Consider the following 13,497-nt stretch of genomic DNA (forward strand, 5'->3'; position numbering starts at 1 on the left):
TTTCTTCACCCAGAGAGTGGTGAGAATGTGGAACTCACTCCCACAGGGAGTGCTTAAGGGGAGTTGTCTGTAAGGGGGAGCTGGATAAACACATGAGGAAGAAAGGTGGAAGGAGGCTCGTGTACAGTAGAAATGACATGGATTGAATGGCCTGGTTCTGTGCTGTACATTGTGTGTGAAGAACTTGTATCATACAACATTTTCCACCCCCTCAGCCAATGAATTACTTTTCTAAGATGAGGCATTTCAGCTTTTTTAAATTAAGATCGAGTCGAGGGGTTTTTAACATATAAACCACTCTCAAGTTTAGGTTAAGGATCTTACTGCACAAACAGCCACACTTATAACTATTGAGATAGCTGGGAATCAGAGGATAGTGGCTGAAGATCAGGAAATGGTCAAGTTAAAACCTGCCCAGAGCGCTGCAGGATGGGCCGAACAAGGTGACACTGAGCTGAAAGAGGCCAGGGTGCACACAGACTCTGATCGAAAGTGCTCTGTGTACACATGGGCTCTGATCGAAAGGGGTCTGCATACACACGGGCTCTGATCGAGAGGGATCTGTGTACACACGGGCTCTGACCGAGAGGGGTCAGTGTACACACGGGCTCTGATCGAGAGGGGTCTGCGAACACATGGGCTCTGATCGAGAGGGGTCTGCATACACATGGGCTCTGATCAAAAGGGGTCTGCGTAGACACGGGCTCTGATCGAAAAGGGTTTATGTACACATCGGCTCTGATCGAAAAGAGTTTGCGTACACACGGGCTCGATCAAAAAGGGTTTGCGTATACACGGGCTCTGATCGAAAGCGCTTTGCGTACACACAGGCTCTGATCAAAAGGGGTTTGTGTACACATACACACAGCCACTGATAAAAAAGCGTTTGTGTGAGCTGAAGGAGTTTCATATGCATGGACCATGTGTCTGCTGGCAATGTCATTTGAGCTGGTAGAGGTTGTATTTGGAAGGTGCGGTTGAAGAATCCCTGGCAAGTTGCTATGGTGTATCTTGTAGATGGTACACACTGCAACCACAGTGTTTCAATGGCAGAGGGAGTACATGTTAAAGGTGGTCGGTGGGGTGCCAATCAAGTGGGCTGCTTTGTCCTGGATGAAACAGACTCTTCAATGTGAAAAGACTGGCTGATAAATAATCATTGTTTTGGGAAAGCACTGGGACCCAGAAAATTTAAATAATTTCAGTCCGTTTGCTCTTCAAAGTTATATTGGAACAAATCATATGAGATGTTTGTAGTTGAATTGAATGCCTTGGCTCCTCACTCGGACACCTGACTGACAAGAGGCAGTGATTGGACAATAGTTGGAAGCAATGAGCTGAAATGTTCTTCTGTGAGTTAAACCGTTTCCCTTTAACCCAGAATGGGCCATGTCAGAGTTAAGGCCACACCGGGCTCAAATACATTGAATATACACCACAGAATCAGGCCATTCAGCCCATCCAATCCATGGCGGTGTTTGTACTTCACTTGAGCCTCCTCCTATTCTTTCTCATCTCACTCTATCAGTGAATCCTCCTGTTCATTTCTCCCCATGTGTTTATCCAGCTTTCCCTTAAATGTATGTATATTATTCACCTCCACCACTCCCTGCGGTAGCGAGTTCCACATTCTCACCACTCTCTGGTAAAGAGGTTTCTCCTGAATTTCCGATTAGATTTATCAGTCACTGTCTTATGTTGATGGCCTCTAGTTTTGCTCTTCCTCCTACAAGTGGAAACATTCTCTGTGTCTATCAAAACCTTTCAGAATTATAAAACCTCCATTAGCCCTCAGCCTTGTCTTTCCAAGAGAGAAATGACTCTGCCTATTCATCAACTCCGGATAGGTTATTCCTACGTTATAAATCCCAGTGCCCCAGACATCCCCTCCCACTATTAATTATAAACCTTATTCCTCCTACTATCCTCCTCCTGCCTTTTATCTAATTCTCCTCCCCTGAAGGTGCTGTCTCTGGGGATCACTTTCACACTCACCTGTTGCCCACCCCAATATGTCACCCAGGTGTCTAAATCTTTACAGCTGAAGTTAACAAACTGTTTTGTTAAGGGGACGTCACAATCAAACCCAGTGACTACCCACATGTACTTTGTTTCCGGGCAGGGTCACTGCGCCCCCCACCCCCCACTTTCCATCCCAGCCCCAGGAGTTTGAAGACTGGGCTCCGGATGAGTAATGGCGGCCGCAGCTCCCACAATCCCCAGCGTTGGGAAAACCGCTCTATCCGCAGAGTGGGCGGGCGGCCCGGACTGCGCATGTCCGAGGAAGAGGGGAAGCTGCGCATGTGCAGAGAAAGGCGTTTCCCATTGACTAACCGCTCATTCCGTCATGAGGGTCAAAGTGTCTCCCGCGCGCACCCGCTAAGGCTTCCGCTGCCCCATTGTCTTCAGGCGGTGAATTCACCAATGGGGAAAGTTGGAGGGCCGGAAGGACTCTGGTCCTCCAGCCAATCATAGCGCGGGCTTTGTGTGAATGAAGGTTGAGCTTCACACAGAGTAAAACTTCCTCCTGTGTCCAACATCTGTGAGTAAAACACTTTCCCCCTTTCCATTTCTTTTCTCATTCTGGGGGGAAATTGTTGACTTGCAGGAACTGAAGGGAAAGGAAGTGAATCCAGGGAGGGTGCAGACTCTGGAAAGGTTGGCCCAGGTCTCTCTCTCTCTGAAAGACATTGACATCCTTTGCTCCCTCAGCTTGGCACATTTATTTGTCTGGCTAAAAGGATGGTCCCTTTCCTCATGTTCACAATTAAAGGGGTGGTTTCCCCAGGAGATGGCCAGTATTTAACAGGACAGTACACTAATCTAAATCGTCACTTGGTAGAACTGAACTTCAGTCTTGCTGAAACTGAAACACGTTGAAGCTTTTCATCTTGCATGCATCAGGACATCACAGAATACCAAATTTCAAAGGGAAGAACATTTTATGTTGCACGAGGAAATAGGGTGCTGACTGGTTGGCAAGTGTTCTCTGATTGGTCAATGTATCGCCATGCAGAATGCCCCAGGGTACAGTTACGCCAAAGCTTTGCATTTAATTCAAAAAATCAAAGTCGACTCTGGCTGGTTGAAAAGTGGCATGGGGAGTGCACCAAGGAGCAGTGTCCCCCTTAGCTTTGTCTGATTGAAAAGGCACAATCCCTGGACAAATTCCTTTTCCCTGCAGAAGACCAGGCCCAATTTCAGATTATCAGCCAGACTCACAGTGTGGCTCACTTACGCTTTCCAGAAGCTGCATGTATCCAGATACAGGGTCCGGTCCGCTGCAGGGAAAAGGAACTTGTCAGGAAGTCTTGCTACAGCTGCACAGGGCATAGGTGAGACCACAACTTGAGTATTCTGTACATTCTGAGGCTCTTTCCTTAAGGAGCGATATACTGGCACTGGCACCAGTTAATAGAAGGTTCACTAGGCTGATTTCTGCTATGACAGGTTGTCTTATGAGGAAATGCAGGTTGAGCCTTTACTCTTTGGAGTTTAGAAGAATGAGGGGTGATCTTCCAGAAACAAATAGAATTCTGAGATGGTTTTGACAGGGAGGATGCTGGGACGATGTTTCCTCTTGTGGGGGAATCTAGAACGAGGGGACACAGTTTAACAATAAGGGGTCTCATTTTTTAGACACAGATGAGGATGAATTTCTTCTCTCAGAATGTTGTTAGTCTTTGGAATTCTCATCCCCAGAGAGCAGTGGAGGCCGGGCCATTGAATATGTTCAAGGTTCAGTTAAACGGATTTTTGACCGACAAGGGAGTCAACAGTTATAGAGGGCAGACAGGAAAGTGGAGTTAAGGCCACATCAGCCATGATCTTATTAACTGGCAGAACAAGTTTGATGGGCCAAATGGCCTACTTCTGCTCCTATTTCTGACAATCTCTGAGTCCAGGACATGAAGCATTGACCAGGAATCTGCCAATCAGCATGAATCGGCACCTTCAGGAGAATTGGGAAAGTATATATTAGGTACAGCAGAATGAGAATGGAAGTGGGGCCGTGGTGTGGGCCGGAGATTTACAGCTTTTGGGAATGAGAGAGGAAAGAATGTTCGATGGAAACCAGAATTTTCTGTTCTGAATTTCTATCTGGTACTGACAGTGATGACTTTCGTAAACTCCTTTTACAGGATATTAGAAGGGGAAGATTTGCACACAAATCTCAAACCAAACATCATGTCAAGATCTGACAGAGTCACATGATCCATTGGGAGCTGAATATCATTGGCCTTTGAATCTAGAAGGAGAAATGTTTGTCTGATCTGTCTGCTTCAACGGGTTCTAAACATCAGTGTGACTGGAAAAGCACCGAGTCCCACACACTCGAGTGAGAGTGTTCCAGTGCACTGATTGTGGAAAGAGCTTTAACCAGTTACACAGCCTGAAAAAACATCACCATTCACAGCGGGGAAAGACTGCATGCGTGTTCCATGTGTGGACAAGTCTTCAACTGATCACCGAACATGGAGAGACACAAGGACACCCACACCATGGAAAAACCGTGGAAATGTGGGGACTGTGGGAAGGGATTCTTTTTCCCATCTGCTCTTGAAAGTCATCGACACAGTCACACCGGGGAGAGGCCATTCACCTGCTCCGAGTGTGGGAAGGGATTCACTCACTCATCCGCCCTGCTGACACACCAGCGAATTCACACTGGGGAGAGGCCGTTCACCTGCTCCAAGTGTGGGAAGCGATTCAGTGATTCATCCGCCCTGCTCTCACATCAGCGAGTTCACACCGGGGAGAAGCCATTCATCTGCTCTGTGTGGGGCAAGGCATTCACTCAGTCAGCCAGCTTGCAGACGCACCAAAAAGTTCACGCTGGTAAGAGGCCTTTCACCTGCTCTGACTGTGGGAAGGGATTCAGTGATTCATCCAAACTGCTGAAGCACCAGCGAATTCACACTGGGGAGAAGCCGTCCATCTGCTGTGAGTGGGAAGGGATTCAGAGATTCATCTGCTCTGCTGAGACACCAGCGAGTTCACACTGGGAAGAGGCCATTCACCTGCTCTGTGTGTGGGAAGGGCTTCACTCAGTCATCCAACCTGCTGAGACATTAGAGAGTTCACAAGTGATTCCAGGGATTGGGTTCTGCTGTTATTGCTGCTGTTAATCACATCCAGGACTGAACTATGTTCATTCCGACACGTGAAGTGGGAGGGTCGGAGGGTTTCTTTCTGCTGGACTGGCCGGTCTCACAAATTTGCTTTCAGTGGGCTGATGCTCTTTGAGCCTGGGAGTGCATGTTTCCACTGAAACGATCCACAAAAGCTGATGAAGTACATTTATTTTACCCTGGATAATAAATAGTCCCTTATCTGCCACTTCAGGTAGGCCGAAAATGAATACTGTTGTCTCTGTTCCATTGAGTCAACAGCACAAGGCCGGGAAGAATTTCAAGATTAGATCTTCGAAGATGAGGACTGAAATCCCTCGTGAGAGAGGCAGAATTTCAGTGAGGTTGGCTGGCTAACAGTGTTACTGACATCTTTGTTGTTGAGAAATCAATGGACTCTGTCTTGGTCACACCTGCCATGTATTTTGTAGTGTGGTGTGTCTGTTTGTCCGTTCACTCACATGTACTTCACATTAATCCTGAACGTTAGAACATTTAAAAGACAATGTAAATAGTTTTATCTTTCTGAATTTGTTTTGTAAACTTTATTTTTTGTTCAAAACCTGTGGAATCTTGGGGCGTTATTCTCTGAGCAAGGCCTTGAATCTCAAACTTTGTTAACTTTAACAAAATGTTATTGGTCCCTAACTGGATCCTACCAAAAACTTGGGGGTCTGATCAAGGATCATAACAAAACATACACACATTTTCACTTTAGTATATGTATAATATACACATCTTCGTTGCATAGTTAGAGATATAGGGGGATGTGCAGTGAGTGGTCATGACCAGGAACTCGCTGCCTATGAGGCTGGTGGAAGTGGAGCCGATGAATAATTTCAAAAGAAAATTAGATGGACACTTGAAGGAAATAACCTTGCAAGGGAACGGGGATATGGAGGGGGAATGGGACTGACTGGATTGCTCTACAGAGTCAGCATGGACTGGAGTTACCGAATGGACTCCTTCTGTGCCATAATGACTCAATAACTGGAAATATATAACGTAGCCACTGCACTAAATTGCAAGACGAGATTTTGACTGGGTTTTTCTTTGTGACAAATACATCAATTGAAAGGAGAATCAGCATTTTTTTTGAAAATGCTTCTGACTTTTTTAGACCCCCAAGTGGATCAATGTTGGGTCCCTGGTATCTGCTTTGGTGGTGGTGGGGGGTGGGGGGGGGGGCACCCAGACCTGGCCTCAGTGCCACAGGAGGCAAAGCCGGGGTTCCTGCTCCTCACGGTTCCCCCGGCTAGGAGGGAGCCGGGTGTCGTATTCATCAAGAACATGCCCCCCTCACGTCGGTCCTGGAGGGTCAATTGGCAAATGGTGGAGCCAACTTGCTGCCAGAGCCAGGGTGTGAAGGGTGGACACTGAGAGGCTGTTTCCTCCTGGCTGGGGAATCTAGAACACGGGGCACAGCTTCAGGATAAGGGGCTGATCATTTCAGACTGAGATGAGGAGAAATTTCTTCACTCGGAGGCTTGTGAATCTTTGGAATTCTCTTATCCATCTGGTTCACCAATGCCTTTCAGGGAAGGAAATCTGCCGCCCTTACCTGGTCTGACCTACATGTGATTCTGGACCCACAGGAATGTAGATGACCCTTAACTGCCCTCGGAAATGGATGAGCAAGACACACAGTTGGCTCACCACCCTCCTCTCACGGACAGTTAGGGATGGGCAATAAACTTTGGCCTTGACAGCGACGCTCACATTCTGTGAAAAAATAAAAAAAAGCTTCTAGTTCTGACTCACTGCCCATGACAAAGAAGAACAACAAACAGGCCACGCTGCCCCATTCAGTAACTTGAATACACCCATTATCTGTTCACCTCTTCCTGAACCTGACTGGCTTCTGTTGTTTCGCTCTCTGTGGAGATTCTCACTGAGCGTTTCTGGTCACTTTCCTCTCCAGGCACCAAACTAGAAGGTTACCATCGTGATAGGGACTGTTCGTGTTAAAGAGAAATCTGAATGCCCAGTGATTCACTGAAAGAACTACACCACAAAATTTCACACTTTTAAACGAAAAGAAACTTTATTGTATGTACAAAAACCTAAACTAAGTAAGCACTTATACCTTTACATTATAGTTCATACCTGTGTAAGCTACGAATCTAGTTTTCCCTTTACTTCCTCCCCAACAGTTCCCTTCTCTTTTGAAATCTTGATGGTTCATTCACTTTCTTTAGGGACCAACCCAAAGGTATGCCACAGCCCTCTGGCATTTACTTTGATTTCTCCCCAGTTTCCCAGCCCGGCACTCAGACTTCCAGAGTTCTTTCCCTCTGTGAGGATTCCACTGCCTTCTTGAGCTGACATTGGACAGACTGACTGCTTTTTCCCAGTCGGCTCCCAAAGCTTCTTCACAGCTCTGTCCAAGCTAACGGTTCAAGCTGATTGCCTTATGCCACAAGGCTAACTGCCTTTCACCGTTGTTACAATCACAGCCGATGTTAATTGCTGCACAAACCAAATCCCAGAGGGAAACTTGGCTTACAGGCCATACCCTTTTTTTGTATTCTGAAAATTAGAAAGTAAACGTACTGATCACAGCAGCAACAAGTCCAGTAAGAGATTTGGAATTTTAAAAATTAAAAGTAAAAGTTTTATTAACAAGAATAAACAAAAACTTATGCACACAAGATTACAGTTGCACAATTAAAATTAGTCTTACAACACAATCCCCCAAAAGACTCCCTACTTGGTCAGACCCACAAGTAAACACCTCCAGGCAACACTCACTTATAGATGCTGAACTATAAAAATCCAGTAATATTACCCAAGGCAAACTGCTGTAACTTTCATAAAAGCATACCACATGACCTGTAACTCCCTTCCACTCTGCTGTGGAAATCCAAGCCTTCAGAACAGGACTGTTTCTTGTAGCCCAAGACTTCTCTGGTTTGACTGGATGCTGATTCATACTACCTCTTCCCCCAGCCTAAACCTACAGCTAACAGCTCTCAGGTCAGTTCCAGCTGCAGCTACAGTAACTCTAAAATACCATTCCCCACCCCCCCCCTTTCACCTCATGTTCCATTGTTCTCACACCTCGTTGAACCTCAAATCCTTCCAAATATAAAATCTTTTGTGCTTCTATTTTTTCCTCTGCTTTCGGGTCAATACAATGTCATACATCCTCTTCTGTTTACCTATGGAACTCCTGCAAGATACAAACATGTTTATCTGCGCCTGACTTTCCTTTGATATTCAAACAAACTTAATTTATCTAAAAATGCAAATGTTAGATCCAACCTATTCACGTGTACCTCAAATCTAACACCTTTATCCTTTCATGTTTTAAACCCCCTCGGACAACCTGTCTTCTATTAAATTTTGCCCAGCTTAATTAAATCATTCACAGACTCACCCACACACAGACACCCAGACACACACACACACACAGACACAGACATACACACAGACACACACACACACACACACACACAGACAGACACCCAGCCTTCTTCACAGAATAACACAATATTCCACAAAAATATATATATTTTTTTAAAACTCCATTCCTCACACCATTCGGACCACTGGAGATTTCCTCCTCTGGCTTAAAGCTGGGCAAATCGTCCAACTTATTTTCCCCTCACACAAAGTGAAGTGAGCTGTAGCCTGGACAAGATGAAATCTGTAACTGTCTTCTCTGAGAAACAGGCAGATAAATTAAACAAAAGAAACTTCTAACCTGTACAACCCATCTCCATGGCAACGTGGCATGCTTTGGGAAGTTCCAAACAGAAAAGCAAATAAATGTATTTTACCTTTAAAACACCCTTTAAAACACTATGATCCATATGAAATATGAACCAATATATTCACAACAAGGTTGAAAGAGCATCAGTTCACTGGAAGCAAAGTCATGAGACTGGCCTTTCCAGCAAAAAGAAACCCTCTGACCCTCCCACTTCAATTGTCAGAATGAACATGGTTCAGTCCTGGATGTGATCAACAGAAGTAATGATAGCAGAATCCAACCCCTGTAATCACTTGTGTACTCGCTGGTGTCTCAGCAAGTGTGGTGAATGAGTGAATCCCTTCCCACACAGGGAGCAGGTGAATGGCCTCTCCCCAGTGTGAATTCGCTGGTGGGTCAGCAGATTGGATGAAGCACAGAATCCCTTCCCACACTCAGAGCAGGTAAATGGCCTCTCTCCAGTGTGAACCCGCTGGTTTGCAGAAGATTCGATGAGTGTTTTAATCGCTTTCCACACACGGAGCAGGTGAATGGCCTCTCCCCAGTGTGAACTCGTTGGTGTGTCTGCAGGTGGGATATTTGACTGAATCCCTTCCCACACACAGAGTTGGTGAACGGCCTCTCCCCGGTGTGACTGCGTCGATGAGTTTCCAGCGCAGATGGGAACCGGAATCCTTTCCCACAGTCCCCGCATTTCCACGGTTTCTCCAAGCTGCAGGTGTCCTTGTGACTCTGCAGGTTTGATGATCAGTTGATGCCCGGTCCACACACACAGAACACGTGTACAGTCTCTCCCCGCTGTGAATGGTGTGATGTGTTTCTCAGGCTGTGTAACTGGTTAAGGCTCTTTCAACGGTCACTGCACTGGAACACTCTCACTCGGGTGTGTGTGTCTCGGTGCTTTTCCAGTCATACTAATGTTTAAAACCTTTTGAAGCAGACAAACCTTTCTCTTTCTAGAAACAAAAGTCAATGATATTTCAGTCCTGCTAAATCGAGTGACTGTCAGGTTCTGGCCTGACATTTGGTTTGAGATTTCTGTCTGCAAATCCTCAGCTTCCAATTTCCTGTAAAAGGAGTTTACAAAAGTCATCACTGTCAGTGCAGGATAGAAATTCAGAACACACAATTCTAGTTTCTATAGGACATTCTTTCTTCTCTTCTTTCAGTTGCCCACCGAATGGAAATAATGGCTGTATCACTGGTCTTAAAATGGGTGTAATCTACAGGACTGTTTCACTGGTTTAAGATGCAGGCAATGCAAGGAAGAACATTGTTTAGGAAGCAAATGATCATGACCTGGAACCCGCTCCCTACGAGGGTGGTGGAATCAGAGAATTGAGTGGGCACTTGAAGCAAATAAACTTGCAGGTGAACGGGGATATAGTGGGGGAATGGGTCTGACTGGATTGCTCTGCAGGGAATCGGCATGGACTCAAGTTCCCACATGGACTTCTTCTGAGCTGCAATGACTATGACTGGAAATATGTAACGCAGCTACAGTAATATATTAGAAGACTACAAATAACAATCAATGCACTTTATTACAGAACCATAAATAACATATCTAACATGTACCAAATAACAACACTAGACATATCTCTGACCTATATTCATTTACTTCCCCCTTAAACGTCAGCCATCTCCTGGGGAAACCACCCCTTTAATTGTGAACATTAGGAAAGAGACCATCCTTTCATCCAGCCAAATAAATGTGTCAAGCTGAGGGAGCAAAGGATGTCAATGTCTTTAAGAGAGAGAGAGACCTGGGCGAACCTTTCCAGAGTCTGCACCCTCCCTGGATTCACTTCCTTTCCCTTCAGTTCCTGCAAGTCAACAATTTCCCCCCAGAATGAGAAAAGAAATGGAAAGGGGGAGAAAAGAAAGTGTTTTACTCACAGATGTTGGACACAGGAGGAAGTTATAGTCTGTGTGAAGCTCAATTTTCATTCACACAAATCTGATTGGCTGGAGGACATGAGTCCTTCCGGTCCTCCAATTCAGGCCATTGGTCAATCTCCCGCATAAAGACAATGGAGCCACAGAAACCTTTGCAATTGCGGGTCCCACTCTGACCCCAAGATGAATGGAGTGGCTGTCCAATGGCAACGCCATTCTCCGCACATGCGCAGCTTCCCCTCGCCCTCGGACATGCGCAGTCATGGGCCGCCCGCCCGTGCGGCGGGTAGAGCGGTTTCCCCAGCGCGGGGGGTTGTGGGAGCTACGGCCGCCATTACTCATCCGGAGCCCAGTCTTTAAACTTTGGAACTGGAATGGAAAGTGAGGGTTGTGGGCGCAGTGGACCCCACCCTGACACAAAGTACATGTGAGTAGTCACTGGATTTGATTGTGACGCCCCCTTACCAAAACAGTTTGTTAACTTCAAAGCTTTAGACACCTGGGTGACATATTGGGGTTCTGTTGAAGGGTCATGTGGACTCGAAACGTCGACTCTTTTCTTCTCCACCGATGCTGCCAGATCTGCTGAGTTTTTCCAGGTAATTCTGTTTTTGTTTTGGATTTCCAGCATCCGCAGTAGCTTTTTGTTTTTATGACATATTGGGGAGGTGAGTGTGAAACTGAACCCGAGAGTCAGCACTTTCAAGGGAGGAGAATTGGGGAAAAAACGGGAGGAAGATAGTAGTATGAATTATGGTTACAATCAAAATTGGGAGGGACTGCCTGGGGCACAGGGATTTATAGCTTGAGAGGTGGATCCATAGGGGCATTGTCACTGAACTAGTATTCCAGAGACCCCAGGTAATGCTCTGGGGACCCGGGTTCATTTCACCACAGCAGATGGTGAAATTTGAATTCAACAAAACCCTGGAATTTAAGGTTTGATGTTGGCCATGAAACCATTGGTTACAAAAACCCATCTGGTTCCATAAAGAAACCTGCCATCCTTACCTGGTCTGGCCCAGACACACAGCAATGTCCTAAATGCCCTCTGAACAAGGGAATTTTGGAATGAGCCTTCCACATCCCATGAACGAACAAAAACAGGGAGTAGGATGCCCTAGTTTTAGTCTGATGTTATGAAATTTTGTCGATATCTGTTTCGAAATGCTCCTTGGGACCTTGACCTTGAACCCACGATGGATGATGTCAGAATTGAAGGCAATGCCGGGTTCAATTACATTGAAAATACAGCACAGAAACAGGACGTTTTGTTACATTTTGTTACATTAAAGATGCTGTATAAATACAGGTTGTTGCTTTATTGAAGGCTGCCACTTGAACTCCCTCACTGCCCCCCAACTCCAAGAGCCATATCCTGAACAGTTTGATCAGCCATCTCATTCTCACAGCATAGCCCAGCCCAGCCATTCTCAGTGAATCTCCTCTTCTCAGGCTCCCTTATGACTCTGTCCCTGCTCTCTCACTGTGCTGAGTTCAAGTGTGAACAAAGCATTTTTGTCTTCAGATTTTCACTCTGAAAAGTTTAACGTATCAGGAGAAGATGAATAGGTTGGGTCACTTCTCTCTTGGAAAGGCAAGGCTGAGGGCTAATGGAGGCTTTTAAGATTAGGAAAAGTTTTGACTCAGAGAATGTTTCCAGTTGTAGGGGGACGAGCAAAACTAGAGGCCATCAGCATGAGATAGTGATAAATCTAATCAGGAATTCATGAGAAACTTCTTTACCAGAGAGTGGTGAGAATGTGAAACTCGCTACCACAGGGAGTGGTGGAGGTGAATAACATAGATACATTTAAATGGAAGCTGGCATGGATTGGGTGGGCTGAATGGCCTGTTTCTGTGCTGTATATTCAATGTAATCCTGGTATTGCCTTTAACACTGACATAGTCAATTCCAGGCTAAAGAGAAACAGTTTCTCTCACAGAAGAACATTTCAGCTCATTGTTTCCAGCTATTGTCCAATCACTGCCTCTTGTCAGTCAAGTGTCTGAGGAGCCAAGACATTCAATTCAACTACAAACATCTCATGTGGTTTGTTCCAGTGTAACTTTGAAGAGCAAACGGTCTGAAATTATTTATATTTACTGGGTTGCAGTCCTTTCCTAAAACAATTATTATTTATCAGCCAGTCATTTTCGAACTGGAGAGCCTGTTTCATCCAGGACAAAGCAGCCCACTTGATTGGCACCCCATCCATCAACCGAAATATTCACACCTTGCACACCACCAACGTACAGTGGCAGCAGTGTGTACTGCAGGACTGCACAAAATGCACTGCAGGAACTCACCAAGTTTCCTTCGACAGCACCTTTCAAACCCACGATCTCTACTACCTAGGATGACAAGGGCAGCAGACATATGGGAAGCTCACCACCTGTAAGTTCCCCTCTGAGTGACACACCATCCTGACTTGGAACTATTTTGCTCAGGGTCTGGGTGTATGAAACCCCTTTCAGATCAAGATCTGTGTGTATGCAAACCTCTTTCCCTCAGAGTCTGTGTGCAAACCTCTACAGTTCAGGGTTTGTGTACAGGCCAACCTCTTTAGCTTGGGGTCTGTGTGTACGCAAACCTCATTAGATTAGAGTCTGTGCATACCCGAGCCCCTTTTAGATCAGTGTCCTTATGCTCAGCCCGTCCTGCTGCGTTCTGGGCAGGTTTGAATTTGACCATTTCCTGATCTTTAGCCACTATCCTCTGATTCTCAGTTATCTCTATATTTATAAGTG

General features: G+C 45.7%; 2 protein-coding genes, 2 long non-coding RNA genes and 2 pseudogenes across 5 annotated transcripts in view; 2 read left to right on the top strand and 4 right to left on the bottom strand.

Annotated features, from left to right (window-relative positions):
- The window catches only part of LOC144697956 (uncharacterized), a 61,635-nt pseudogene extending 59,162 nt beyond the window's left edge, over positions 1–2,473 (bottom strand).
- LOC144697287 (uncharacterized) overlaps positions 1–13,497 on the bottom strand; it is a 685,032-nt gene that overhangs the window by 348,567 nt on the left and 322,968 nt on the right. The gene's annotated exons all lie outside the window — the stretch shown is intronic.
- Positions 1–13,497, top strand: part of LOC144697957 (uncharacterized) — a 375,283-nt pseudogene that overhangs the window by 345,499 nt on the left and 16,287 nt on the right. The window contains exon 2 of the transcript XR_013580441.1: positions 4,143–4,762. The product of XR_013580441.1 is annotated as an uncharacterized LOC144697957 (transcript). The remainder of the gene's footprint in view (positions 1–4,142; positions 4,763–13,497) is intronic.
- LOC144697292 (uncharacterized) overlaps positions 1–13,497 on the bottom strand; it is a 318,255-nt gene that overhangs the window by 188,158 nt on the left and 116,600 nt on the right. The window lies entirely within an intron of this gene.
- LOC144697369 (uncharacterized) overlaps positions 1–13,497 on the top strand; it is a 240,069-nt gene that overhangs the window by 93,675 nt on the left and 132,897 nt on the right. The gene's annotated exons all lie outside the window — the stretch shown is intronic.
- LOC144697361 (uncharacterized) overlaps positions 1–13,497 on the bottom strand; it is a 392,999-nt gene that overhangs the window by 28,681 nt on the left and 350,821 nt on the right. The gene's annotated exons all lie outside the window — the stretch shown is intronic.

The sequence above is a fragment of the Cetorhinus maximus genome, chromosome 23, assembly GCF_964194155.1.
Source record: "Cetorhinus maximus chromosome 23, sCetMax3.hap1.1, whole genome shotgun sequence".
Classification (NCBI taxonomy): Eukaryota; Metazoa; Chordata; class Chondrichthyes; order Lamniformes; family Cetorhinidae; genus Cetorhinus; species Cetorhinus maximus.